The 27,571-nt window shown below is 33.6% G+C and overlaps 3 pseudogenes; 2 read left to right on the top strand and 1 right to left on the bottom strand.

The window, feature by feature from the left end:
• Window positions 1-13,880: 13,880 nt before the first annotated feature.
• LOC120176275 lies at window positions 13,881-18,021 on the top strand (annotated as a pseudogene).
• Window positions 18,022-18,877: 856 nt separating this feature from the next.
• LOC120176208 lies at window positions 18,878-20,364 on the bottom strand (annotated as a pseudogene).
• Window positions 20,365-22,771: 2,407 nt separating this feature from the next.
• LOC120176209 overlaps window positions 22,772-27,571 on the top strand; it is a 39,584-nt pseudogene continuing 34,784 nt past the window's right edge.

Raw genomic sequence — 27,571 nt, forward strand, 5'->3', positions numbered from 1 at the left:
TATTATTATATGGAAATTAGACTTGTGATAAGTTTGTTTCCAATATTTTATGTTTGCATGAATATAAGCATGATTAATTGTATTGTATATGCTTTGTTCATATTATATGTTATGAGGTGTGAATTTATATGATATGGGTTATATGAGAACAAAATATGTAACTATATGTGAACCTTATGAGTTGTGTGAATATGCAAAATAAGTTATAAGGGCAAGAATCATGTATAATAGTAAATGTTGTATGTGATAACCATAGAAAGAAAATAAGTTAGTGATCATGAACATGTAAATATATGTTTAGATGAAGACATAATAGAAAAACATAAATTACATGAGCCAAGTTTATGGAAACTATTATAATTTACTTATAGTATTAAATGAAAGGTGAGATAAACTAACTAGTATTGATTTATAGGACAATATGAAAATAGAATATCAATTAGGAGATCTGTACATAAATAATGATAATCATATGAGAGATAAGTTGTATGAGAAAGATTGATGTGTTTATATGAGCTATGATATAGAAATTACATGGTAAAGATCTATGCAGTCATAGGAAAAGGTTATAAGAGTAAAGCAAACTTGAATTAAGAGAATATAAGAAATTTGTATATAAATGAATTTATATAAGGGATATATGTTAGTATGCTACAATATATGTTATAGGATCTATGTAAGCATAAAAGAACAAATATGAGCTAGGGGTTATGAATATAAATGATGAGATGATTATGTATAATAAATTAGGGAATTATGATCTAGGTGTTTATATGTCTATAAAAAGATATAAGAACAATATATATAAGCTACGAAATAGGAACTGTGGGATTTTAGTGCTATATAACATGATCTATGTGAGTAAGTACAAATGTGATATCCATATATGACAATGATTTATGAAATTGTATGAAAATGTGATATGATCTACGAGATAATAAATCATGTGAATTATATGAAGTGATTTGTGTGTACATGTCTGATATGTCTTACATGATATGTATGATTTCACAAGAAATGACATGAGCTATGTGATTACATTATAAGAGATCAGACATGTGATAAGAGATAAGTGTTATGAATGTGTGAATATGAAATGACATAGATAATAATGCCCATGTTATGTGTCATGAGAGCTAGGGGTATAGTTGGCATGCCAAGAGTTGAGGGTCTACGTGGTCTATCGGGACATATATGTATTCCTTGGAACATGTGTGATGTATTTTGAGACACATACTTGATCCTTTGTATATGTATATGATTCTTAAGGAATTTTCTACGTGGTCCTTAGGGACATTTTATATGGCACTTCGGTGCAATCCTACGTGGCACTTTGGTGCAATCCTACGTGGCACTTCGGTGCAATCCTACGTGGCACTACGGTGCATTTCTATGCGGCACTTCGATGCAATTATACGAGCTGTGGTGACAGCATTTGTGCACAACCTCTATAGACTCACATATCTATAGTTCTCACATGTGTACATGGGCTAATAAAGAGATAACAATAACCATGTTACATGTGATTTATATGCTTTTGTGCTATGAATTATATTACATGTATATATATGATTATATTTGGATTGTATGAATGAATGAGTCATATGTTGATTAAAATGATAGGTATAAGAGGATGTGGTTAAGGGATATAAATGATAATAATATTGATGGTAAAATAAGGCTAATGATGGAAATGGAGTGATGAGTATATGTATGTTCTTACATTTAATGATATATTGTATAGGTGTTCTAGGTATTTGTTACATGAATAAGGATATGAGTGATAGGATATGATAGCAGTGATTGTTACGGCATTATTACAAGTTATAGTTACATTACATGTTTATTTGCCTCACTAAGTCATAGACTTAGCGTGTGATTGTTTCTCACGTAGGTACAAAATCGAGAAGAGAAGCGAAGAAGAGCAAGACAGGTCAGCATCTCCCTTACAAAATTTCAGATCAGAAAATAGATAATTTAAATGTGTTTAGATATTCTGAATATAGTTGGCATGTACTAATTGATTGAGTTGAAAATGCTCTGATTGATTTTGGTTATTTTGGTCGCTTTATGTAAATAAACTTCTTTTATTTTAATGAAAGTTTTAAATTTTCTTTGAATTTTCTCAAGAGTCAAAGTTTGAAAAGTCAATGTGACACCTCAGAATCGTATTTGGGTCGGGTACGGGTGTTACATATTTGGTTCTGAAATTTTACAGTTGGTTTATAGAAAAAATCGAAAGACATTCAAGATTTTTTCCAAAATTTTTGGACACCGGTAACCCCCTCAAAAACGTTGCTCAAGTTGACCCAGCGTTTTCTAGGTTTCTGGTTTGATTCTTTTTTTTTCTTTGACTCTTAATGCTTTAGGTTCTTTTGTTTTTCCTTTTTATTGTTCTTTTGCATTATCTAACACATTATCTTTCTTGTGTTACTAGGACTAAAGAGTTTGCATACTTTTTCCTTATTTGCATTCTCGTTCTCTTTGAGTCTAAACCTTGTTTGTCCTTTTAGAGCTTTTAGGTTTTCTTATCGTCTTTGCTAATAATCAAACTCGGATACGAACCGTGGAAGACTACTTGGTAAAGTGAGTTTTAAAGAGTACAAGAACCATAACTGGATCTACCAAACCAGAATCCAAGACCAAACAATGCTGAACTTTTGGTACCCAGGTGAGAACAACCACGTTTCCAAGCATCCAAACTCTTTGCAAAACCAAAGTTCACGATCTCGTCTTTCAAAGGAGACAACGATTCAGACAGGTACATCGACTCATGTTCACATACCATGACTGCCCTCAAGCAAAACAAGTTCCCCTCATCACCATGTAATTCAAAGGATATGATCAAACTTGGTGGATCAAAACATGGAAAAAGATCGAGAACTTCGAATTTAAGAAATCACTTCTTGGACTGACCTCAAACAAACCATGAGGAAGTGATTTCTACTGACACATTATACACGAGAAGTTAGACAACGACTACACCGACTTCGACAAGGTAGAAGTTCAGTTGAAGACTACTACAAGGAGATGCAGTCCTTACTCAATAGGGCTAACATAACCGAAGAAGAAAAGGACAACGTGCCAATATTTTTCATCAGCTTGAACTCAAACATCACTGATCTTCTTGACCTCTATGGGTACGAAAATTTTGAAGATACACTAAAGAATACAATAACAATCGAAACACAAATCCAAAGGAGATTTCAATTTAGAGAACATTACCAAGGTACTTCATCCTCTTACGAAGGTAATCCTTCATAATCTTCTACTCCACCTTCTCAAAAAAAGCCGAGAGATGACAAACCTGACAAGGAGAAATAACAACCGGCAAATAATGACACACCTCCAGCCCTTAAAGATCAAATGAGAATTTGTGAGGAGGTAGGGAAAGTAAAAAAAAAAAGAAAAATTTGAGAAAGAGGAAAAAGCAAAAGAGGTCACTAGTTATAAAAGCCAAAAGAATAATGACCCATGGGAGGTGAACGAACCTAATTGTGAGAAGAAAAGAGTGACTCAAAATCTAAGGTTGAGCACAAAAGAATTGAGAGAGAACCTTATTTACAAATAGCCTTGCATCCTTGTTCACTTTAGAAAATCAATTGTTTCGATTTCTAACATTAACAATGAGTTGCCTAGTGTGTTTTCATCTTTGTTACATGATTTTCGAGAAGTATTAGGTGATCCACCTATCGGATTACTGCTGGAAAGAGGAAAATAACACCAAACCAATATAATTCAAGGTTCCGTCATACCTCATCAAACATACAATCTCAAAGAAACCAAAGAGTTAGATCTGTTAGAAAAAGTTTTTGCACAGGGCATCCATGTAAATGGTGAAAAAGTAAAAGCAACACGAGACTAGCCCATACCATCTTCCATCACCAAGAGTTGTCGAATGGTGCTAAGTGACCCTCCTAACGGGTTACCACCTAAAAGCCCTAATCACTATGCTATATCAATAAAGAATCATGTTTTACGAGAGTCCAAATATTCAAGGACGACTCCTTTTGAGGAGTGGGGCAATGATACATGCACCGGAGTCCATAATGATAATACATGTTTCTTTAGACTGGTGTTTTTACTTGAACCTATTAGAAGAACAAAGTCTCAAAGATTCAAAGCATATCTATTCGGTAAGCATAATGTGAATGAATCATTAAACGATTCTAATGTTACGCCCTTTAATGTTTTAGATTCGAGGTCGAATCTTTTTGAAGAAAGGGAGGATGATACATATATCATAAAGCTCACATCAAAGGAAGAAGTAATAACTCTTCCAAATGATCCACTCGTCCAAGCCTTGGAAAAGAAGACCAGAACAACAACAGAATTACGACGACTTTTTGAATGGAATCTTGATCTTATTTGGTCAACATATCTTCTGGATATACAACCATCTATCTCTTATCTTTCCAACGATTCTTGAATCACATCAATATGATATTGGGAACTCAAGATACGTTCATTAACCCGCCACCGCTTCCCTATCACTTACCTAGAAGAAATTGAAGCTAAGACTGCGTCATTGAGTTAAGTTTTTGAAGGATTATGATTTTATTATAGATTATCAACCGAGTAAAGCTAATTTGGTTGTCGATACTTTGAGCCATAAGTGGATAACGGACCTTTGAGCATTGTTAGCTAGGATGAGTATGACCTTGAATGAAGGACTGGTGACAAAGTTACGAATTGAGCTATAATTAGTTAAGGAAATAAAAAAAATTACAAGGGATTGTTGAGCGCTTGATGGCTAGAGTAGAGCGAGTCCACCGAGGCAAGTTACCAGAATTCAGGCTAAGAGATAGAGACATATTCTATTTTCGAAACCAACTTTGTGTGTTGGATAATGAGTAGTTGAGGGCAAGAATACTTGGTGAAGCCCATTGTAGTCCACTTTCTATACACCCTGGAAACGATAAGATGTATCGAAAACTTTAACAGCTATATTGGTAGATAGACATGATGAGAGAGGTATCCAAGTTTGTATCCAAGTGTTTAGCTTGTCAACAAGTTAAGGATGAACATCAAGTTTTCTCTGGTTTGCTTCAACTAATTTGGATACTACAATGGAAATGAGACAGGACAACCATGGACTTTATTACCGGTTTACTAAGAACTCTCCAGAAGCATGTTACCATGTGGGTAGTGGTAGATACGTTAACCAAATCAATTCACTTCATACATGTGCGAATGTATTTTACGTTGGAGATATTAGCGTAATTGTACATCAAAAATATTGAAAGACTTCATGTGGTATGTTCATTGATAATTTCTGATAGGGATCCGTAGTTCACTTCAAGGTTCTATGAGGCATTACATGAAGTATTTGGAACTTAGTATATTTTAGCACTACTTTCCATCCACATATGGATGGTCAGTCTAAGAGGGTAATCCAAATCATTGAGGATATGTTGCGATGTTGCGTTATTGACTTCATAGGTAGTTGGAAGGACCGCCTCCTATTGGTCTAGTTTGTATACAACAAAAACTACCAAACTAGTATTCAGATGATGCGTTATGAGGTGTTTTATAGACGGAAGTGTAAGACTCCCTTGTATGGGATGAAACTTAGCGAGAGGAAACTGGTTGGCCTAGAGTTAGTTTGATAGGGAGAGGAAAATATACTCTTGATTTGAGGTCAGTTAAGAGGAGCTTTTGATAGATAGATATCTTATGCTAATCTGAAAAGAAAAGACATAGAGTTCATTGTGGGCGACAAGGTATTTCTTAAGGTATCACATTGGAGGAAAGTTCTCCGATTTGGACAAAAGGAAAAATTAACTCCACGCTTCATTGAACCTTATGAAATTCTCAAGAAGATTGGTCCCGTAGTATATCATCTAGCTTTACCACCTAAGATGGAACACATCCACAACGTGTTCCATGTGTCCATGCTTCAGAGATATATCTCTGACCCATCCTATGTCATCCCGTTAGAACATATTGTAATGAGTCAATATATGTCTTATGTTTAAGAGCCAATGAGAATTTTGCCCTGGGAAGTTAATGAGCTACGAAATAAGATGATTCCGCTAGTTAAGGTCATATGGAGGAACCATGGTGTCGAAGAAGAGACGTTAGAAATTAATTGTGTTATGTATAAAGAGAATTAGGCTTGAAGTAAAGCCCGTAATATGATAAAAAAGGTATTTTTTGTTAAAATATGTTTTGATATAACAATTTATGGTAAAATGTTTTTGGACTTGAATTGAATTTATTTAAAGTTTTCAAAGATTACAAAAATAATTCAAAGTTCATTTAATTTGGAATTTAGCACAAAAATGTTTTTATGAATAGTAATGAACAGTACCGATGCTAAAAACATCGAATGTAAAAGTGTATCGATGCACTGCTACAGTGTACCGATACAATCACTATTCATGCAACCCAACAATTATAAAATTTAAATTTAATGAAGGGGTATCGATGCACCTTGATAGTGTACCGATACACTCTATTTTGGGTAACCTATTTTTGTAGAAAAATAATCCCCTAACGGCTCCAAAATATTCCCAACGACTATATACGACTTCAAACTCATTCTAAGCTATAAATACAAGCTGAGAACACTTGAAGAAGGAAGAGTACAACTATTCAAGCAATCAAACACAAGAGAAGAGTTTTTCATTCTTATTTCATCTTTCTCTTATAAATATTTTGTTCTTGTGAGCTCAATCTTGTAAACACCTACCTTTGAGACGTTTATTTGTTTACTTCTTTTATCATTTTTTAAAGGGGAAAGGTTCTAGCTTAGACCGTGTAAAATCTAGGGAAAGGTTCTAGTTTATCCCGTGAAAAACTAGGGAGTTGTAAATGTTATCTCTTTGTCCTGTAAAAAGAAAGAACAAATTAGTGAATTTATTGGAAAATCCTTAGTGAGGAGCTAAGGTAGTGGATGTAGATTTTGTTGAGAAGTCGACCCACTATAAATCACTGTGTAATTCTCTATCTTTCAATCTCCTTACTCCCTAAACACAAAAACCGTTCTGACCCCTCTTGGTGAACCATGCCGGTTGTCGATTAGAGCTTCCGTAAATCCCAAAAATTGGCATCAGAGCCTAACTCATTAGAAGGCTTAACATCCTTGAGATGATCCTCGAAGAAGCTATACCAATTCTCAACGTAACCGACAAAGAAATGGCTTCAACCTCCGGTGCTTATTATCTTGAAGTTATACCTATTATGGAATTGCGACCGCTCAACAAGCCACCCTTCTTCTATGGAGCAAATTATGCTCATTGGAAGAATAAGATGATGTACTTTATTCAAGCATATTATCTAGGAGTTTGGAACTCAATCATGAACAGTTACTCCTCTCCACCCGGCAAGTATAACGATTGGAGCAAAGAAGAGCAGAAAAAGTTCTAGCTTAATTCTAAGGCTATACATATTCTCTTGTGTGCTTTAGGCCTAAATGAATATGGAAGAATCTCATCTTGTTCTAGTGCCAAAGAGATTTGGGATAAGATCCAAGTCACTCATGAAGGAACCAATAAAGTGAGGGAATCAAAGAAAAGTCTTCTCAACCATAGCTACGAGAATTTCAAGATGAAACCCGATGAAGACATCAAAGCTATGACGGATAGATTTTCTGTGATTGTCAACGATCTCAGGGTATTTGGAGAAATAATCCCTAATGAGAAGCTTATAAGAAAGATGATATATTCTCTTCCAAGTCCGTGGTAATCGAAGAAGACATCTATTATCGAAGCTAGAGACCTAAAGTCTCTCACTCTCAATGAATTAATTATTTCTCTTCTCACTCATGAGTTAATGGTGAAGGAAGAGGAAGAAAATGAAGAGAAGAAAAACAACAAGAAGAAGAAATAGGTAGGCATTGCCTTCAAATCCATCAAAGAAAGCTATCAAGATTCAAATGATGAGGTGGATGAAGAAGACGATGAATAAGAAGATGAGATGGTCAAGCTCTTAAAAGAGTTAAAGAGATTCATGACTTCCAAAATAGTAAAGAATGAATCAACTAAGAAGAAGAGTCCCCAGTGTGCTTTAATTGTTAAAGAATGGGGCATGTCAAGTATGATTGTCCCCTTCTAAGAAAGAAGGGATATTCCAAGAAGAAGGCATATGTGGCAGCTTAGAGTAATGAAGATGACTCCAATGATGAAGATGAAGTAGTCAACCTATGCCTCATGGCCACTCATGAAGAATTCGAGGTATCTTCTAACTCAAATGAATTTAATTCATTTACTTTTAATGAGTTACAAGATGCTTATAATAGGTTGTATTTGGGATTTGAGACCATGAATTCCAAATATTCGAAATTAATTTTAAAACTCAAAATTGAAAGTAAATTGATTTTGAAAGCTAGAGTTGATTTTGAAAATCAAAATGAAATTTTGAAAAATGATTTAGAGCTTTCAAAAATCAAAATAAATGATTTAGAAAAGAAAATTTTTGAGTTAGGAGTTAAGCTTGAAAGCTTAACAAAAGAAAAAGAATTAATTTCTAAAAACAACCTATTATGTTTAAAAATGGCAAAATGCTCACATTGCCATTGTCATGGTCATTTGGAACATACTTGTCCTTTGAATAAAGGAAAACATTTTAAAATTAGGCAAGTATGGGTTCCGAAAGGAACAAGGGGCATTGAAACTAATGTTTAAGGATCCAAAGCAATTTGGATACCAAAATCTACTTAAATGTCTCTTGTAGGTTTGTGGGAGCAATGGTGATGAAGATGACGAAATCAAGATGCTCTAGCCACACATGAAAAGGAAAGGGTAACCTCTAAGCTTAATGCTTTTAATTTTGGTTATTTGGTTGCTCATTTGATTTTAAGCATGCATGAGTTTTGGTCTTAAATTATTATGAATTATTATTTTAATCTCATGTATGTTGAAAAGGTTATGATGAACATTTTAAATTTTTAATGATTTTTCATAATTTTTAGTTCATCATAATAAATTTTGGTCAAAATTGGTTTTAAATGCAAATGATATCTCTCTAACAATTGATATCAACTTTTCAAATACTTTGATTTTATAAATCTTTAAAATTTTTGACCTAAATTTAATTGTTTATGCATGTGATTTAAATGAAAATGATATCTCTCTAACAATTGATATATAAAAAAATTCAAATGCATAACATTTTTATAAAACTTTATGCATATGTACTTAATTTCAACTATTGGTATTGCATAAAGTATTTTAGACTTTGATATATTGAATTTCATGTGCTACTAACATGTTTGTTATTCTTTGTTGAAATTCAATTTTATTTAAGTGTCATGATCTTAAAAGCTAAATTTTGTTTGGAAAGCTATTATTGAGGGGTAGCTTTGATTTTTCAAATGATTTTTTAAATGTCAAATTTACTACTTACTCTCCAAAGTTATTTTGAACTTCAAAGATTGAATTATTTTTGATATAACAAAAAGGGGGAGAAGTTTGATTTGAAAAATTCAATTTCTTAATGAAAAAGGGGGAGCTTAACATTTTCATATATTTTCCAACAATTGGTAACAATTGGTATCTTTTTAACAATTGATATCCTTTTGTTAACAATTGATATTTTTTCATTAAACATTTTATTAAGAGGGAGTTTTACCAAAAACAATTTTTCAAATGTTTTGTTATATCAAAAAGGGGGAGATTGTTGAAATATGTTTTGATATAACAATTTATGGTAAAATGTTTTTGGACTTGAATTGAATTTATTCAAAGTTTTCAAAGAGTACAAAAATAATTCAAAGTTCATTTAATTTGGAATTTAACACAAAATGTTTTTTATGAATAGTAATGAATAGTACCAATGCTCAACAACATCGAATGTAAATAGTGTTCTGATGCACTGCTACATTGTACTGATGCAATCACTGTTCACGTATCCCAACGGTTATTAAATTTGAATTTAATGAAGGGGTATTGATGCACCTTGATAGTGTACCGATACACTCTGTTTTGGGCAGCCTATTTTTGTAGAAAAATAATCCCCAAACGGCTCCAAAACATCCCCAACGGCTATATATGACTTCAAACTCATTCCAAGATATAAATACAAGCTGAGGACACTTGAAGAAGGAAGAGAACAACTATCCAAGCAATCAAACACAAAAGAAGAGTTTTTCATTCTTATTTCATCTTTCTCTTGTAAATATTTTGTTATTGTGAGCTCAATCTTGTAAACACCTACCTTTGAGAGATTTATTTGTTTACTTCTTTTATCCTTTTGTAAAAGGAAAGGTTCTAGCTTAGCCCGTGTAAAAGCTAGGGAAAGGTTATAGTTTATCCAGTGAAAAACTAGGGAGTTGTAAAGGTTATCTCTTTGTCATGTAAAAAGAAAGAACAAATTAGTGAATTTGTTGGAAAATCCTTAGTGATGAGCTAAGGTAGTGGATATAGACTTGGTTGAGAAGTCAAACCACTATAAATCGATGTGCAATTCTCTATCTTTCAATCTCCTTACTCCCTAAACACAAAAACCGTTCCGACCCCTCTTGGCGAACCGTTCCGGTTGTCGATTAGAGCTTCCGTAAATCCCAACATTTTTAAATTAGGGCAAAAAGGGGAAGGGCTAAGGTAGTAATTAACCCCTAAAGTTTTGAAAGGCTGAATTTCACTTAATTTGGGTGATGTCAATGGGGGTAAAACATGAAAACAACTCATCTTTTTTTCGTCACCACTTGTCTTATTCTTCTTCTCACTTTCCTTAATCTCTTTCCTCTTATGAACATCAAAAGTGGAAACTTGGTTGTCCAACAAAGCAAGTCTGAGTTTAGAAAGGTAAAAACATTAATATCCTCATCTAAAGCTTTATTTCTAGCCCAACATCTAAAGGTTTAATCATGGTTACCAAAATGTGGGGGTTTAGAGAGATTTTGGTTTTAAGGCTTATGAGTGTTCCTAATATGTTCATGAGTGGTTAGAATCGTGTTTCTACTCACATGGAGTCTTTAAATATGTTAGTAATCATCTTATTTGTTTGTGGTTAATGAGAGACGTGGGTGAAAGCTCAAAGCCTAAGAATAATGAGAAGTTGGTACTTGGGAGCATTTTCCACCAGCTAGTGTTGAGGTAACACATTACTAACTCACCTATACCACATGTATATCATTAGGTTGTGTTATGCTTGTTTATTGCGTTTATGGGTGCAAATATGGGTCATTATATTTTTTAGGAAAATGAGTTATTTGATGTTCATATTATTTTAGAATGTCTTACAATGATGCTATAAACTCCCATAAAGCTTAATAAACATTCAAGATTCTTAGAGGGGCTTGTGAGGGGCGTTTGGGAACCATTTTTGTGCCTAAATAGGACATTTCTGGGTAGGAGTATCAGTACTGGATGAATAGTATGATACTGTTCTTCGTATTACCTTAAAGAAATGAGTTTTGGGCTAGTAGTATCGATACTTACTTCAGGGTGAGTATCAATACTAGAAGGGGAGTATCGATATTGTGTACTTTTTGCAAATTCTAGTCGCCAATTTTGGTATCAGTACTCATGGGAGTACCAATACCAGGGGTAGAGTATCGAAACTCTCAATGGGAGTACCGATACTAGGAATAATTTTGAAACATCGAAGCCATTTTTGGTATCGGTACTTGAGAAGTAACGATACCCCCAAGCGAGAGTATAGATACTGTTAGGCCTAGTATCGGTACCTTCGTCCTGGTTTGGGTAAAAAACTCAAGTTTTCTCAAGTACTTGGAAAGTTGGTTAAAGAATCACCGAGACTTCTCATATAAGACCACTAGTGAAAAATATTCGTAATAATTGTTATAACGAGAATAACATATTAATGTGGCATAAGAATAGCCTTTGCTTGATACTTGAGAAACGACGAAGACACTTGAGTCACTTGAGTGTATGCATGTTAGATTTATGATTGAGAATAAAGATATTCTGATTTTCTCATATCAGTGTTAAGGCACTTTAGTATTAGTGCAATCGTACTTCCGTATCAGTGCTGAGGCACTTTAATTTTAGTGCTAAGGTACTTCTGTTATGTGATGGCAAGACCATGATACGCGTATGTACTCATACATTGTGCTTAATATGTTTAATGTATTTTGTTGCAGCATGACCTAACTTGTTAGCATTCATAGCTAATGGATGCATGTAGTATAGTGAAGTTATTTATGTGACACTGAGCTCGTAGCTCTATGTTGGGAATTATTTCCGTTCGCAGGTCAGTAGGTGCCGGTCCGAGAGCTTATCGCTAGATTATGGGAATCCAGATATCAACAAGCCGCAAAGTAGGTCTTGATTATTTTAGTGTGCATGTATTTCATAGACCCTTTTCTATAGTTTGAGTAGTAACTCTTTCAACAAACTTAGTTGTATTTAGAATGTTTATTTTGGGAGCTCCCTCTTTTGTAAACTTAACTATTTTTTTATTTCACTACTTTAATAGATGCTTTCATTTACAAAATTAACACGTTTTAAAAGAAAAAAATTGGGTTAGCCACTCCAGTGGTCCCGTGTAATATCTAAGCTCTTCAGACTTCGGGTCAGATTGGATTTGGGTGTTACACTTCATCGTTCCCATAAATATCTAAAGTTAACTTAGGGTGAGAATAATAAATTTAAAATTAGGATTAGATATATGGATATTGAGTTTAGGGATTTAAGTTTGGATTTATGTATTTAAGGGGATTGAGATGGCGACAAGAAGGATAGTTTGTAATGGGGGTATAGTAATGGGTGAATTATTGTTCGACAATGACAAAGGTGGCCATTTGTGACTGACAACACTTGGTAATAGGGTTGAAATGAGAGATTTTAGGGTTGTGAGATATTCTTTCATGTTACTTAACGATTTTTTATGACCATTACTACGTAGGCACCTAAAAGTATAATGTCAAAAATATTAGACACCTATTTTTAATGAAAAATTCTTTAGACACCTAGGATGTGTTTAGTTCACGGAATGTAAGATTACCAGTGGGATTAAAAGATTACTGGGGGAATAGAATTACTGGGAATGTTGTATTTTGTGTTTGGTTGGTTTAGCATGAATGTAAGATTACAGTGTTTGGTTAAAGGAATAAAATATTATTGGAATATATATTTTACCAAATTGTCCTTATTATATATTTGTTTTTTTAACAAGTTGAATTCTACTATAATATTACTATAATTAATTTACATATTTTCTTTAAAAAATTTAAATTCATAAAATTTATATAATTGGTTTTTACAAAATTGAAAAGATAAATAGGTTTAATGAAAGGGTAAAATTTTATTTTAACCCCTGAACTTCATATAAAATTTTAATACTTTTTTTGTAAATCTAAAATAGTTTAAGGATAAATTTGTAATTTAACATTCTTAGAATTTTTATTATTAAACTACAGAAGAATGTTATTTTTGAAAAAAAAATTAAGGGTATTTTAGTCCAAAACACCGGTAATCCAACAATACCTAAGAGAATGAGAGTAATCACATTCCCGATAATATACCCCAAAAATTCACTATTGGTAATAAAAGATTACCGAGAAATAGGATTATCGGCCAACCAAACGAGGGAATAAGGATTCCATTCTCCTGATAATCATATATGCCGTGAACTAAACGGCCCCTAAAGTTAACTTAGGATATATTTTGGGAACCTACTGTTGCATAAGCCAAAATATAAATATGACACATGTCACTTAATATTTTTTTAATGGCCATTACTCTATAGACACCTAAAAATATAATGGAGAAAACGTTAGACACCTAAAAATATAAAAAAAAATTAAATATATATTTTTTAATAAAAGATTCTTTAGACAACTAGAGTTAATTTAAGATATAATTTAAACAATTACTTCTACATTAATCCAAATAAAAAAGCGGTAATAATTATGTCACAAACCGATTGTTAACCCTAAACTATAAATTGTTGATAAATTATATCATTTCTAAGCGTGTATAAAAAGATCGGATACAGGTGATGGTTACTCTTGTTCGATTCTCAAATTCCAGTTTCCCACCCAATTCCAGAATAAAATATTTTCCCATTCCCCCTTTTATCTTCCTTCCATTGGAAGCATTAAGGGAAGAAAATCCAAATGAAAAGAGCCCCAAATTCACATGAATGTTCTCACCCTAAGCATACAATCATCAAGCAAAGATGCCGATAGAGATGCCCAAAGGCCTGCCTTTCTCAGTGGACACATTCACTCCATCTTCCAAGAGAAAAAGAAACCATTTCTTGACCATGCTCATAAAGACCACACTTTTGGCATTTCCTCTCACTTCTCTTATCCAACTTACTCTACCCATCTCACCAAATCCCTTGTTCTTCTAAACTACCCTCAGGTCAGGTCTTACCTTTATTTTTCTTTTCATGGTTTTGGAATTTGTAGAAACTGCCTTTTTTATTATTATTTCTGTTATCTGATTTTTTTGTTCTTCTTTTGGTGGTTTTCTAGCTTGATGATTCTTTGTTCGTGAGAATTGAAATTGGGGAATCCATTGTTATCGATGACCCAGATGGGGAATTTCAGGTTACAGCTTTTGATGCTAATCATTGTCCTGGTAATTCATTTTTTCATTGGTTTGATTAATTTCTTGGTCATTTTGTCGGTTTCATGTTTATTTTTTCTATCTGGGGATTCTTTGTTGATTATGTCTCAGCATTGGGTACTTTGATTGTTGTGATATAGCTTTAAGTGGAGAAGTTTATGTTCTTTTATAGGTTTAATGTATGACAACAATTATGATATTTTGCCTTTGCTTTGCAAACAAAGCTTTAAAAAGACTGTTTGATTGTCACTTCTTTCATTTTCTTTTTTTTTTAACATTCAAAACAACAAGGCAACAGCGATTGGATGCTATAGTAAATTCTAGTTTTGATTGTTAAAATTATGTAGCATTTTTTTAAAGTTTTTTGATTTTTTATCTGAAACAGTTATGTTACGATTAGTTCTATAATTTGGCCATTTTACATTTTCCTTTTTCACTGTTCGTTTTGCTTTTGTTTTTTAACAAATTCTTTTGAAGTTAAAGCTGATAATACAAAGCATGTGGCAAAAAGTGATAATGAAAGGAAATTTGTTGTGGTTTGCATCCTATATGTGTTTTGAAGAGGATTTTGATGTTTGCAATAATTCCCTTATTGTTCTCAATGTAGTTTGGGATATTGTTCTCTAGGATAACATTGAGAGATCAGTGCTTGTCATGATGTAGTCCAGTTGATCTTTTATGATAAAGAGTATTGGATTTCTAGTATAGCAGACAATTGAAGAAGAATCTGTTCATCATGTACTGATAAAATTTGATATAAGAACTACTCAAGCATCTGATTCTGTTTTCTATTTTGAAACTTTACGCCACTCAGACTTGGGGAGTGTGCTGGATGTAGAAATGTGTATGGCATAGATATTCTTAGTTTTTCCGTATATTTGAAAAATCGTAACTTTTATCCAGTTCTGAATTATGTCTCAAACTTATGTTTCGGATTTGGTAGTTGAGGGAAATTGGAGAGTCCCAAGTAGCATAGTTGAGAATTCACTGTGTTTGAAGTTTAGATATTTAGACATTTGAAGCTGATGCTTTCAGCTTATGTGATGAAGTGGTGGGGATTTGGGGATGGTTTGGTAATTCCTCCATGTTTTCAGCTGTCTGCATAGCCTATCATGATTTGGGAAAAAAATTGTTGACAGATCGTATGAATTTCAGAAGCAGTTATGTTCTTGTTTGAAGGCAGTTTTGGTAACATCTTGCATACTGGAGACTGTAGACTCACTCCAGAGTGTCTCCAAAATTTACCTGAGAAGTATATTGGCAGGAAAGGAAAAGAGCCACAATGTCGTTTTGATTATCTTTTCCTAGACTGCACTTTTGGTAGATACTCTCGAAACCTGCCCAGCAAGCATTCAGCAATCCGTCAGGTAGTCCTTATTTTCTTGGTGATTTTCATATTTATTATCTTAACGTTGTAGGGCTAACTTGAATCTAGAATGCTTTATTGCTTTTGTTTCTTGTGAATGCATTTCCAACTTAAGAAACACCATAAGTTTTGTCTACCATAACCTGACACTATTTTCTTTATTCACTGGCCTACTGCCATTTCAAATGGGGAAGGGATGGATTCCTCTGCATGTATTTATTGTTAGTTGTGATGTTTTGTACCTTAAAATAATGAAATATTTCTGTTATAAATTATATTTTAGATATTGCTTTTGTTTGTTAGTAAGGCACTGAAGACGGTGGAGGTAAACATATGCAAGTAGTCGCTTTGTGTTTTGATTCTAAGAGTAATTAAAATTAAAACTGTTAACTTTTTTTTACAAGCATGGTATCATCAATGCATAGAGCAAATAATGTTTATAAGAAACCACGTTCATTAAACTTTTTAAATTTTAACTAAATTATTGTTTTCACTTGTTATTTGTCATTATTTTGATTAGTCTTCGTGATAGTTTCATGAGGCTCTATTCATGATATTTCTCTTATCTTCTGACGTTTGTACATCCTTTCATATTTGTATGCCAATATGTTTAAGCTGATAAAATATTTTATATCCATGACTTAGGTTATAAATTGTATATGGAAGCATCCAAATGCATCCAAATGCATCCATTGTGCATCTTACCTGTGACCTTCTGGGTCAGGAAGAGATTCTTACCAGTGTGTCTGGGACCTTTAGATCCAAGATTTATGTTGATAAGGAAACCAATCCTGATTTTTTCCGATCACTGAGTATCATAGCTCCTGACATTCTATCGGAAGATTCGACTTCCCGTTTCCAGTTGTTTGATGGTTTCCCTAAACTATCCGAACGAGCAACAGTAATGCTTGCGGAGGCCCAAGCTAATTTTCAGCATGAGCCCCTCATTATTCGACCTTCAGCAATGTTGTATGCATGTGAGGAAGAGCGTTTAGAAACTGATAGTCGAAGAAAGATAAGGTTTAATGAAGCAATAAAGGATCAGTTTGGTGTTTGGCATGTCTGTTATTCAATGCACTCATCAAGGAATGAACTAGAGTGGGCTTTGAAACTTCTTGCTCCTAAAAGAGTTGTGTCAACAACCCCCAGTTGTCGAGCAACGGAGTTGGATTATGCTAGGAAGAATTGTTTGGATTCCCATGTAAGTTCTGATGATTCTCTTTGGAAGCTTCTGGACATTGATATGAAAGCTTCTCCACCAGTAAATTCACCTGTTAAAACTGTAGCTTGTACTCCCACAGTCCCACGGTTGAATGGCCCACTCTAAATTGTGCAGAACCTGTACTGCAGCAGTCTATCATCATATCATCTTACAAGGAAAATCTCTTGACCTTGTCTCCTCCAAGCAAAAGGCTGCCTGTAACGCTTTTTGGTCGGGCAAGGCTTAGTCTCCATGATCCTAATTTTATACCCGAGGAAAAAAGCATAGCTACAAGAGACAACCCTCTATGTGTTGTCGATAAAACAAAGCAGGTATTTGTAATCCAGAACACCAATGAAGATTCTGAGAATGGATTGGAAATCAAAATAGAGGCAGAAGCTTCTGCGCTTCAATGTGAGAAGTTGGTGACTATGGAGACTTTTGAGAAAAGATTAGAAAGCAAGCTAGATGCAAGTGATCATCTTATGCAAAGCGAGGAAATCGGATGGGATACTTATCATGAGTACAGATGCGAAAGCAAACAGGTGGATGAGACCACAATGCAATCTGAGAACCTGCCGAGCAAGGAAACTAGTAAAAAGTGTTCGTACTCTGTTGGATCTTCAAGGGGATACAGTGACAACTTTCGAAAGTTGTACAGGTCAATGTATGCACCTGTGCCTAAACCTCTTCCTTCTTTGGTGGAGCTAAGAAATGCCACCAAACGGTCTCGGAGACTTTAATTTGTTATGGTCCTAGGATAGCACAACTCTACACTTCAGTTATGCTTGGTTGATGAAAATGTATGTTGCTTTCCGAATGATGCAGGGACACCACTGCCCAAACTAACACTGCCAGTTATCCTTGCATCACAAGTCGGATTCAACTGTGTTTTAGGCGAATTTGGGCTTGCTACCATGGTGTCACCATTATTGTTGTTATACACATTCTTTATCTTCAGAATAATGAGGAAGAGAATTTTGGATCCCCTGGAGTGCCTTTATTTTTTTAAAGTTTATTTATGTATGAAAATAATAATAATTAGAAGAAGAACAACTCGGTGATAAATTTGGTTCTTGAAATGGTTTATCACTAATTTCTTCATTTCAGGTTAATTTTTTCTCTCTCCGTAAGTTTTAGGCGAATTTGGGCTTGCTACCATGGTGTCACCATTATTGTTGTTATACACATTCTTTATCTTCAGAATAATGAGGAAGAGAATTTGGATCCCCTGGAGTGCCTTTATTTTTTAAAGTTTATTTATGTATGAAAATAATAATAATTAGAAGAAGAACAACTCGGTGATAAATTTGGTTCTTGAAATGGTTTATCACTAATTTCTTCATTTCAGGTTTTAATTGTTTCTCTCTCCGTAATTGTTGGCTTGTTGCAGTAAACCGCAGTATACGCTGCTAACTGAAATGAAGGTGTCTGGTCTGGTTTCTTGTATATGATAGTTTTAAAAGTCGCAAGGCGCACGGAGGTGTAAAGGGTCCATGGAGCCTAGACGCAAGGCGTATGGCGAAGGAGTGCGCCTTTTAGAAGCGAGACACACTTTTGTATTAAAAAACCTATAAATCAATTATATAACATATTGTGTACAAAAAATAACATTATAATCATATTGTAGGCACTTAAATATTAAAATATTCAATTCCATACACTAACAACAAAATTAATATTATAGCATAGTTCAAATACAAGAAAAGATAAAAGAACAAAAAGCAAACATGATTGTTGAAGTCTTAAGAATTAAAAAGTTTCTAATTTTTTGTTTCACACACAATAGAACTTAAACATTAAATACTTAAGTACTCTAATACTCCACTACAAATCATACTCATCAAAACTGTCATCTCCACCATCTCCTCCATAATCTTCATCTTCACCAATATTCTCTTCCATCTCATCTTCATCATCATGCATCAAAACTTTATGAGAAGAACTAGTAGTTGCACCTTTTCCTTTTCCTTTATCAAATCTAGAAGATGGTATGGAAGTTTTGGCATTGAGCCTTGATGCTCTAATCAAATAACTAGGATCATGAGCTCTGAAAGCTCTACTAACTTGACCCCATGTCAGACCATCATTCTCATCAAACACAAATTCACCTTCATCATTATCATCATTAGAGTTGCTCTCCATTCTCCCAAGCAACCACTCATTGTTTTCATCAATATCTTCCAAGAGAATAGGGTCGATGGTGTCTTTCTTTTGATATCGGCGTCTCAAAGCACAATAATATTTCACAAAGACTCAATCATTTAATCGGCCTTGTGCCAATCTGTTTCTCTTTTTTGTTTGAAACTGCGAGAAGTAAAAAAATTAAATAAATTTTTAAGTAAAAGATTTATAAAATGTTATGATAGGAAAGAAATAGGAAAAGATAGTTTCTTACAAGCTGAAAGAAACCTCAATTCTTCTTACAACCAGTAGCACTGCAAGTGAGACTAAGGACTCTAATAGCAAATTTTTGGAGGTTTGGAGTTGAAGCTCTATATGCAGACCACCACTCTGCTGTAAAAAAAGCAAAATATTATAAATTTATTAGTTAATAATTTTAAATAAAAAATAAATAAATATTATAAGTTAATACCTGGAGATTTAGTCTTCCTTTGTCTAATAGCCATTTGTAAAACCAAAAAAGCCTTGGGCATTTCAATGTTAATACCTGGAGATTTAGTCTTCCTTTGTCTAATAGCCATTTGTAAAACCAAAAAAGCCTTGGGCATTTCAATAGATCTCTAATTCTGCACTGATCTTGTCTTGAATTTCAATATTTGGATTCAACTTTGTAATATATTCATATAAATCCCTCATAACTTCTTCACAAGACGAAGTATCGAAATTATCATAAAAGAGCTCTGGGTTTAAAAAGTAATCGGTTGCATGCAAAGGTTGGTGAAGTTGACAATTCCGTATTTTATCGATACATTCAAAAGCTTTGTTATAATTCTCCTCCTTCATTGAAAAGCTATTACTAATAGCCTCCTTAGTTCTATCCATGGCTTCGTAAATGTACCCCATAGGTGGTTTCTTCTCTTCATCAACCATTCTCAAAACCTTTACAAGAGGTCATGTTAACATAAACGCGTGGAGTACATTCCTCCAAAATGTGTCTTGTATAATGTAGGATGCCATCTTTTTCATCCCGTTTCCTTTGCCCACTTAGATTCATTTCATTCTTGAGAAGTAATCATCTTTCTCAAATTGTTTCTTTGCTTATGGAATTAGGAAAGCATGATGAAAGATGTCGCAAATCTAGTAACCTCTGATCTATGCAAATTTCTCATATTTGTGAACCTCCTCATCATGTTCACAAGAGAAATGTGATTATATATGTAGCCATTCATGAACATGCACTTCTTTAGTGCATTCTTCACCTTTGAAATATCTCCAATATCGTCCAACATTAAATCGATGCAATGCGCCGCTCATGGAGTCCAATAGAGATTTGGTCATGAGACCATAAACAATTTTCCTATAATTTAATAAAACAATAATCAAGTAACTTGAATAAAACAAAAAAATAAAGGAAAAAAGTAAATAATTTAAGATACTTATCGGATTTGACATAGTTAGATGCATTATCCGTTACCATTTGGAGTACATTTTTCTCCCCTAATTCCTCCACCATTTCATCAAGCACTTTAAACAACATGTTGGTATCCTTCACAATCTCTGAAACATCCATAGATTTAATAAACATCGAACCCTTTGGAGAGTTAATAAGAAAGTTCACAATATCTTTTTGGGCCACCGAATCACGCCATCCGTACGATAAAATTGAACACACTTTTAGTGCCCATTCTTTTTTGTGATCCTCCATAATCTTTTGGGTGTCATCCACTTCTTTCTTAAGGAGGGTAACTCTAAGCTCGTGCATACTTGGTGGTTTCATTCCAAGACCAAATTGTCCAATACTTTCACACATCTTCTTGAAGATAGGATAATTTGTCACATTGAATACAATTCTGGCATCATAAAAAAACCTAGCAATTGACGTACAAGTTTTCTTCCTTAATTGCTTAGCACAAGCTGCATGTACGTCTCCCACTTTGCTCAGATTAACTCTAAGAGATGAAACAAACAAATCCATTGGACACTTAAGCCTTGGTTTTTTGGGTAATTGTTTCCCACTTTTTTAACTTGAACTACCGCCACCTATGTTTAATATCTCAATCTCTTCTTCTTCTCTATCTTAATCATCGACATCATGAAGAGATTCTTGGGACATCATCAAATTTGAGCCTTTTGCCTCAGTCTTCTTCATCATAAAATCTTTCCTTTCTTCCTTCACATGTTTGAGACATTTAAGGCATCTAGTTACATTTCTGAATCCTCCAAACAAATGTTGTTTCATTCGTTGTGCCCCTCTTTTAGTAACTTCTCCGTAAAACTCGTAAGTAAAATTGTTTCTATTTGTAGGATCTGGTTTTCTATATTTTCTTGTCGGATCTAAATTACCTGTTGATCCACTAGTAGAAACTGTCTCTGAGTCCATTTTTCAACACACTGAAATTAAAAAAAATATAAACAACGTTCAACAAATATAAATAAAAGTTTAATAATTGTTCTGTAACATGCGATCAACAAATATAAACAAACATAAATTTAATAAAAACATATTTTCTTGTAGTTTTGTATTGTAGTTTTGTGTTCCAAGATTACAAATATAATAAAAATTTAAAAATATCATAAGTTCCAAGATTTATAAGGTCTATTTTATATTGTAGTTTTGTGTTCTGTTTGGTGTAGGTATAAGCCCAGTGAGAAGACTTAACTACAGATAGATCAGTTTTGTATCAACTTAATTGTCGAGTGTGACATTAGTCCAAATCGAAGGTTGTCACCTTGGTCTTGAATCTCTATTTTCAAATTTATTTTTTTTAATAAAAATAATATAAACAATCTGTAATCTACGATCAAGAAATATAAACAATATGATCATATATTCTCTACACTAAAACTTTCATTTAATAAAGTCCAATATTCAAAAAATATAAATAAAAATTTAATATTAAAAAAATATAAATAAAAATTTAATATTCAACAAGTTGATTAATTTTGCGATTAACAAATAAAAATCTAAGAAATGGGACATTGTTTAGGAAGAAAAGAAAAATAACAGCTGTTGGAAGAATCATGGGAAGAAGAGAAGAGTAGAAGACATTCGCTGAAAGAAACTTGAGAAGAAGAGAAGAGTAGAAGACAGTCGCAGAAGAGAAGATTCAAAGATTTCAAAAAAAGAAAAAAGTTTAGAGATTTAGAAAGGGTGAGAGACGTACTTGGGGTAGAAGAAAAGACAACTGGTGAGGACTAGGTAAAAATTGAGAATGATTTAGGGTTAAAAGAATTGAGTAAGTTTATTATTAAATAAAAAATAATATAACATTTTTTTTTACTTTAACCGCTCCACCTACGCAAGGTGTAAAAGCGCCCGCATTCATCCAGAAATGTGCAAAAGGCGCCTGCCCGCCGTTCCTCGTCTTGCCTCTCTCACGGGATGCAATTTTTCCTACGCCCCGCGCCTTGGGCGCGCTTTTTAAAACTAAGCTATGATTGGTATGAAAGAGTTCCACTGTTTTCATAAGAATCCTGACTTTGTGTATCTATTTTTCCCAACGCTAAAGGAGCCATGCTCAGTCCTGCATTGATAGAATAACATGACAACAGTTCCTAAGGTTTTCTATCGTGAAAAAAAGAAAGAAAGAATAATGATTATATTTCATTTTCCTCTTAGAGAAGAATTAACTTCTAATAAGTATGCAATCTCAATAATTGCTACTCCATTTTCTTTGAAGTTTTGCTTCTTTGTTGCAGCCTTCATATTGTGTGCGCTCAATTTAATTTTCTGTATTTTTTATGGTGTCAATGTGTTGGACATAATTTTATGACAATGAATTTGCTATGACAGTTCTGATACGAACAATCTTTTATGTTGGTATTATATTTCTAAAGGAACTAACCCGAGTTTACAAACACCAGAGGCATCTTTCATCATGCAGGTTGTGATGCCTACAGTTGAATCAGATGTTTTGTTTGGCCTTGGTAGATTAAACTTAAAAAATTCCGAAGTTAAATCCAGGGTGTCAAAGGCTTTGGACGCTATTGGCATGTAACACCCCCAACCCGTATCCGACCCGGATACGAATTCGATGTGTCACATTAACTATTCAAAGCATGTACGTTTATAAAAACCATAGAAAATTTAAACTTCTATTCTATAAAGAAATTCTTTTGCATAAACATGTTTAAAATCTTAACAAACTCCATCAGAGCGTACATATTTAATGACTTAGTTACATGCCAACATACTAAATTACATAACAAGACATACTTTAAAAAATATTTCTGATCTGATCTTTGAGTGGAGATATGCTGCTCTACTGATCCGAAGCTTGATCTTCTGACTTATCCACACCTACTTGTAAGACACTTACACGCTAAGTTATAGACTTAGTGAGACATGTAAACACAATATAACTAACAAACACATGTATATATATCTATATATATCTCATGTAATACAACATCATACTCGTATTCATACTTAAACCATCATTAACATGTAATACCATACTATCACACAAAATAACCTTCTCTATCATATCACATATATCACTTCATATCACAAAGACACAGATACACTCATTATTATTATTATCCTCACTCCCATTATTATTTGATTCCAAACCTATCATTTATACACATCACATAACATATATATCATTTCACAAAAGAACACACATATTATTATAACAAATTATTTATTTTCTTTAAAGCCTATGCACACTTCTGAGAACTTAAGGTATGTGAGTACATAGAGGTTATGCACTATGCTGTCACCACAGCTCGTATAATTCCCACTAGGGGCACGTAGAATTTGTCTCGTATGACCACTATTTCCCGAAGGACCACATATCACTTATGTCCCAAAGGACCACTATGTCCCGAAGGACCACATAGAACCCTCGACTCTTGGCATGCCAACTATACCTATAGCTCTCATAATACATAACATGGGCGTTATCTTTTATATCATTTCACATAGTCACATAGTTTACTTTCACGTAGCACATTTCCATATACTTCTCATTCACGTCTCACGTAATTTCTCACTTTTCTTTGTATTCTTTTTCACATAGCTCATTATCACATTTTTCATATTATCACATAGTCACGTAAACACATAAATCGCTTAACCTATTATCACATATATATACATTCACACGGTTCACATTGCTTATATCTTGTTCTCATATCTTCTCATGAACATATGAACACATAGATACTCATCACATAACTAATACCTCCTTTTCACATATTTCATTAGTTTAGTATCTCATATAGTTCATATCTTTTCATTTATCTTATATTTTATCCATTTATATTCATATAAATCACATACATGTAATACATACAAGACATATTCACTCAAATATGTATTCACACATATCATATATATAAATACACTTACTTATAAACATATGCATGAACTCAAACACATCTAAGCATTATATCCCTATATGTTTATATTCACGTACTCATGTAACCTAATATCGGAATTAGACTTATCACAAGTCTTAATTCTATAATATAACTTATACTTACTATCATGTCCTCACCTGGTCTCAATGAACACTCTTAAGTTCTTGTTCTTCCTTGCGTATCTTACTCTGCTACCTATCCGAACTTTGCTTTCGATCAATGTATACACAACCAAGTATTGATACTTATCAGTATCCAATTGATATACTCTAATCTTTCATTCTTAGACTAAAAGAAAGATTTATTGCTGCTTTCCCTTTGAAGTGTATCGGTACACACTATAGTGTATCGGTACATTCCTTAACGTGTGTATCGGTACACTACCTATGTATCGATACACAAATTACATTCGAAAGTTTTCACTGTTCAAGGGGGTATCGATACATTCCTTAATGTATCGGTACACTTTGAACGTCTTCCCAGATTTTACTCTTGATGTATCAATACTATTCGAAAGTTTTCACTGTTCAAGGGGGTATCGATACATTCCTTAATGTATCGGTACACTTTGAACGTCTTCCCAGATTTTACTCTTGATGTATCAATACCTATTGAATGTGTACCGATACACCCTTGCCCATAATTCACTTTTAAGCCCAAAAATTTCTTACTTTGTCCCCAAATTCTACTTGTTAACCCCTCCTTATGCCTTAAAACTTATCTATACATATGCAAACCTTCTTATAACACTTCACCATCTCTCATAACTCACCATAATTCTTGAATAAAAAAATTTCATCAAATTTTCCATGTGTTCTAAAGTCAATTCTATCACCTCTAACTACTTAATTAACCCTTTGACAAGTCAAATTCATCCTTAGAACTTCAAAAACCTTTCTATATCAAAAGTTCATTTCTAAACTCTTAATAAAATTCCTGTCTAATTCTCTCTTCTTGGTGTTTTAAGCTTATATAAGCTTTACTTAAGCTTATATAAGCTTTACTTAAGCTTATATAACACCCATAGAATCAAAACCTACTTATAAATTCAATAAATCAACAATTAAAATCCAACTTACCTTATAGATAAAGCCCACGTGAAGAAGAGGAAAGTAAGAAGAAGAAGGGTCTTCCAGATAACTATTCCCCTTCCCACGTGTTTCACTCTTATATAAGGGAAAATATCTTTAAAACAGAAATTACCATAATTCCCTTCTCCCTTCTCCCTTCTCCCTTTCCATAATTATAATTTAATCTAATACTGAAATATTCTTATTTAAATCCTTGAACTTTTAAATTTTTCCTAAATTGATCCTCAAATTTCAAAAATTCTCATTTTAGTCAGTGGCCCGGATTTGGGATGTTACAAATCTCCCCCTTTAAGAAAATTCATCCTCGAATTTTCATTTCATAACAAGATGAAGCAATCCTTTAATGATACTTCAAAAATCATGGTTTATTCTTACCATTAACCTTATACTCATATACAGTCCTCTTTCTATACTCAATACATATCTTTCCTACTCATTCTATAAACAACCTCCACACAACTTATTCACTTGGAAACCATATACTATTAATTCTTAACAATTCATTACCTATTGTTTCAAATCAAATCTTTCAATTTTCCTTCTAATTCCCTTTAACAAATACTATGTTGATTCCCAAATCTATTAAAACTAAACTATTTTACCACGATATCGAAATTTTACCTATCAAAATCTCTAGGTCATCAAAATCTTCTTCAGTCCTTAAATTATAAACTTGGGCAACTGGTTGCATATCATGTGAAGTGAATGACTCAGATTGATTTCTTTTACGACCTCTACCTTTACTTCTCTGGGATACCGAAACAAACCTCTCTCTTTGTACCATTTCATCGGTCATAAGTGGACAATCTCGAATAAAATGTCCAACATCACCGCATCTAAAACAGGCTCCTGAAATCACTCTACATACTCATGTATGATTCTTCCCACAATATGAACATTGCCTAACTTGACTAATATTTGATCTTCTATCAGTAAAAGCAAATGATTCCAACATATTCTGAGTTGGAGAATCTAATTCTCTATTTTTCTTTGATGGCGAGGAACTCGACAAAGCACCCATTCTCTTAGATTTCTGAACTTTATGTTCTTTAAATCTCTCACTCTGAGCTCTTTCTAGAGCTTTAGCTCGAAGGACCACTTCTTGAAACGATGACAAATTCAAGGCTATCAACAACTCTCTTAGCCTAGGGCGCAAACCTCCCACGAACCAATCACATGCATCCTTTTCGGTTGGAATAAACTCTGCAGCGAAGCGACTTAACTTATTAAATTCACATTCATATTCATACACTGTATAATTTCCTTGTTTCAAATTCAGAAATTCTTGTTTCATCTGCCTGATATATTGGTCACCAATGTACTTACGCTTGAGTTCTTCCAAGAAGAATAACCAAGCCACTTGATCCTTCTTAATCTCATGGTGATATTTGTCCACCATATTCTAGATTAACTCCTTAACAGGAAAACTATTTCATCTAATTTCTCCACATCAGAATAGTGGAGCCCTTCTAACATTATCTTGACATCGTTCAACCAAAGATCCACAGCAACCGGATCTTCCCAGCTTCACCCTTAAACTCAGCTGCTCCTAAACCTTTCAATTCTTTAGCTATATTCATTCGAGGAGCTGAGGGCACATATGGTTGAAAATGCGACAAAATAGGATTTAACGTTCCAAAAAATAACCCTTGATCTCTCACTGGTACTTCTGGAGGTATTCTCTCTTCGCCCTCGCTGGCCAGGGCAGGTGAATTGCTATTACCCTCAAGTCTATTACTTCTTCTTCCTCTTCAAGGACTCTCATGATCAGAAATCTAATACATAACCATATAACCTTATTAGAAAACAACATACTCATGACGCTATCAGATTAGAAACTTTCACTTTTTGTTGGCATGTATACTTTTTTAAAATACTTTTGACTTCGGTTTAAGCCTAGAATCGACTAAACCTTAGCTCTGATATCATTAAATGTAAC

Source organism: Hibiscus syriacus, unplaced genomic scaffold (assembly GCF_006381635.1).
Source record: "Hibiscus syriacus cultivar Baekdansim isolate YM2019G1 unplaced genomic scaffold, ASM638163v2 tig00112231_pilon, whole genome shotgun sequence".
Classification (NCBI taxonomy): domain Eukaryota; kingdom Viridiplantae; phylum Streptophyta; class Magnoliopsida; order Malvales; family Malvaceae; genus Hibiscus; species Hibiscus syriacus.